A 4,058-nucleotide genomic window follows, 5' to 3' on the forward strand; every position below is an offset into this window, starting at 1 on the left:
AGCACCTTAGTTTCCTCTACAGTCCAAGCATCCGCGACATCATTCACGACACTCCCGCTACGACTGCGGGGGAGTTCAACCTTCTGGGTCTACTTCGGTTTATCTCCAGTCTGACCGTCCACGTCGTTCATGTTGTTCACCATGCTTCCGCTACGATTGCGGGGGAGTGTTAGAGTATATACGTACAGTTTAGGTAATCTTGGATAGAGATAAATTTCGTGTTTTATCTTGCACTCCAAGATAATTACTGTACGCCTATATATACTCGCCCATGAGACTTAATAATACATCGATCATATTTCGCCGATCTATCTCCATCTCTATTGTTATCTCTATTGTTGTACACAGCGCGGATGCTAGTTCTACTTAAAGATGTCAGTGGACGAAGTAGCTCAAAACTCTTACCGGCATTGGTTATCATCCGTAAGCTCGTCTTTTTTTTCTAGAACCGGATATATTATGGAGCTCGGTATAAGAATCACACCTCCTTTACAGACAAATGAACACGGGGCTTCTGATCGATCCAACACGCTCTCTCCCCACGAGCATGCGCTACCTAAATTATCATGAATAGCCTTGAATCATGTCGCCTGAAGTCAAACAAATCAGCAATTGAAGACTTCAGATTACTACTATTATAATGAAAATAATTATAGGCAGCATCATGCATAAAATGCATGAAAAAGTTGATGTGGTAGTGCAATCAAATATGAAAGAGTTGATAGTAGTATCATAGATAGATACCATATCATGACACATAGTACTAGAAAATTTAATGTCATATAGATCTTCTACAGTATATATATTTGCATTAAGATTCTACAAATTAATAAATATAATAAAAGTATAATACTAGTATATAATATTATGCATTGTGGAGATAGTAACGTATACTAGTATCATACATGATACTGATATCTGATACCATCCATTGTGACCAGCTTTATGGACCATTGTCCTGGATTCTGGAAAACATTATTTACAACAAGAATTTTTATGGATTAAAATGATTAAAATGATTGAACCCTCTAAAAAATTTATGGATTGTTTTCCTATACAATAATCTCATAAAATTTCTAGCTTGAGGTTAGATTTCTTGGAAAAAAATCTACATGTATGAAAACTATGGTAGTATGTATTTATAGAAATTTCTTGCGTTTCTGTGGTGCAATCAAACAACTTCTGCAACAAGATTATTTTTACGAAACACAGTAAACATCGCCTCCCACTGAAGAATATTGCGTCTTTTATGAGACATCAAAGTGTCAAATCTAGGTTTGAACTCTGGTGGGTTGGAGGTGTCACTGCCCTCCTAACCACTCAATCATAGATTGGTTCTCTATTCATGTAGGATTTCACATGACTTGATATATTATTCCTGCGTTTTTTCTATTTCCATGCTTTTAGAATCTTTTGAGTCAAACAGCCTCTTGCAATCTGCGAGAAAGTAGCATTCCTGCGCGATAGAGCACGAACCGCAGCAGCAGCATGTACCATGGCCTGAGCTTCAATGCTTCAGCCCATACCATGACAGGATAGAACTTGAGTGTAGAATGAAACTTTTCGTTGAGGAAGAAAGTAATCTATCTAATTTTTCTGAAAGGACAAAGTCGGTTACATTTATGTAGCAGCAATCAGTTCGACCACTAGTTCACAATCCGTCGATCGAAATGAGTAGAGTTGTTGAGGAAGAGTGTGCATGAAATCGATTGGGCATCTGGACGCGGTGGGTCGCCGCTGATCGCAATAATTGCTAAGACGAAACATACTCCTGTGTCCTTACATGTAGGTGTTGATCGACGATGGGTGGCTGCCACGTCCTGTCCACGTCCGGCGGCGCCTATCGAGCTCGAGCCACCACATACTCCATTTTCTTTGCCCGCCTGGCGAAATCACTGTTCTTTGCCCTGGTGGATCACCATCTCCCGGCTCAGAGATGACTCAGGATGCTCATCGCCACATGGATGATGGAAAATCCATCCGGGAGATGTTCCAAAAAGATCGACAACTTGCAGAATGTTGTGGAACAGACAAGTAGAACAGGCTCGAAACAAACAAGGTCATCAATATACTAAGCGTGATTAGAAGAAGAGCATTGACATGGTCTCTGGTGGTATGTGGTTAGCCAAAACACTTTTATCAGAAAGCAGGCCAGAGCATATTGCACACTTAGAGCATCTCCAGTCGCGTCCCCCAAACCGTCCCCCAAAGGGATTTGGGGCGCGCCGGACAAAAAAAGCGTTCCAGCCGCGTCCTCCAAAGTCCTTTTTTGTCCGGCGCGCCCCTATATGGTGTCCGGCGCCCGAGCCCGTCCCCGTCCCACGGGGACGCACCGGGACGCCGGACACAACGAAAAGCGAGGCGGGGAGTGGCGGGGCCGACCCGTCGCCGGCACAATTAATTTAAACCTAACCGTCGCCTACCTCGCGACGGAAGTTATTGGCGCGCAGCGACGGTGCAGCTTCCCGCAGAGGGCGCAGCCGACGCGTCCCGTCGCGCCTAGCTCCGCGTGCCGGCGTTAATGAGCGCCACCGCTCCTCCGCCTCCCTCCGGCCTATAAAAAGGGGCGCCTCTCATCGTCCCTCTCACACACAAACCCTAGCGCCTCTCTCCCAAACCCTAGCCGCCACCATCTCTCAACAAGACTCGACGCTATGTCCGGTAGAGGCGGAGGCCGACCTCGCGGCCGCGGCCGTGGTCGTGGTCGTGGTCGTGGCCGCGGCACGGCCGAACGCTCGCCGTCGCCTCCCACGCCGTCGTCTTCATCGTCGGAGATGGACGTGGAGCCGGACGTCCTGTTCGAGTTCGTCCACGTCCTCAAGGGCGACCCGCGCGGCATCCAGAGGCTGCCGAACTCCTTCGCCGAGTACGTCGGCGGCGTACGCCCGCGCACGATGCATCTGCGGGAGCATTCGTGCGGCTACCGCCGGTGGATCGTCAAGGCGATCTACGACGCGCGCGGCAAGATGTACCTCAACATCGGCCGGGAGAAGTTCGCGCGCCACCACAGCCTCGAAGCCGGCTTCATCCTCGTGTTCTCCTACTTCGGCAACAGGGACATGAGCGTCAAGGTCTTCGACGAGAGGCGCTGCCTCCGGGACTACCACGTCGACAGGGACGACGACAGCACCGACGAGGAGGACGACCGAATGAGTGTTGTTTCTTCGCAGCGAATACGTGCACGGAGGTTTCTCGCCTGTTCGCCTCATCGGTAGAACCAACAAGGGCACCATCCTCCCGCTGGATTTTCCAGCTTAGGTGACTGGGTGTGCCCTCGAGTGTTCTTTCTTAGCAGCGAACACACGAAACCTTCGATGCACGGCCTAGTTAGGTTTAGTTTCTTTGCAATATTTTATATTTGTGTCCACCATGGTTCAAACTATGTATTAGTTTGTGGAAAACCATGTTCCAAACTGTGTTTTCGTGTAAACCACGTTCCAAATTATGTATTAGTTTGTGGAAATTGAAATAAAAATGCCAGAAAAATTATTTTAAATGTTTGGGGGCGGCGTTTGGGGGACGCGGCTGGGGAGCGACGTCCCCCAAACGCGGCACGAACGAAACACGTCCCCAAACGCTCGATCCGGCGTGGTTTGGGGGACGGTTTGGGGGACGCGACTGGAGATGCTCTTAATATGCACGGCCGGCTTAGCCCTTTGGGTGTGATTGGACACGGTTTGTTGGATTGCACCGTAAACGAAACAAAGAAATCTTTCAAGAGAGGTTCTGCAAATTAAAAATAACTTGAAATATAGTTAGTGCAAAAGAATCTTTCAGGAAAAATATCCTAAGAGTCATATAAATCGGACGACCCTTAGAGAAAAGAAACTTAAAATTGTATTTCTCTACTTTTGTGTAACAAAAAAACCTTTAAACCAAGGAAGTACGTCCGTGATAACCAAGGAGTAGTACCTTAAGCTGAGTTATTATGCAACTAGGAGAAAACAAGATAAGTAAACAAAAGGAAAAGCGACCTGTTGTCTACAAGATTGGGCAGAATCTTGTTTCTCCATAACCATTGGAGGTCATTTGAGGGCTTGATGGATACAGCTTATCAT

The sequence above is a fragment of the Lolium rigidum genome, chromosome 3 (assembly GCF_022539505.1).
Source record: "Lolium rigidum isolate FL_2022 chromosome 3, APGP_CSIRO_Lrig_0.1, whole genome shotgun sequence".
Taxonomy (NCBI): Eukaryota; Viridiplantae; Streptophyta; class Magnoliopsida; order Poales; family Poaceae; genus Lolium; species Lolium rigidum.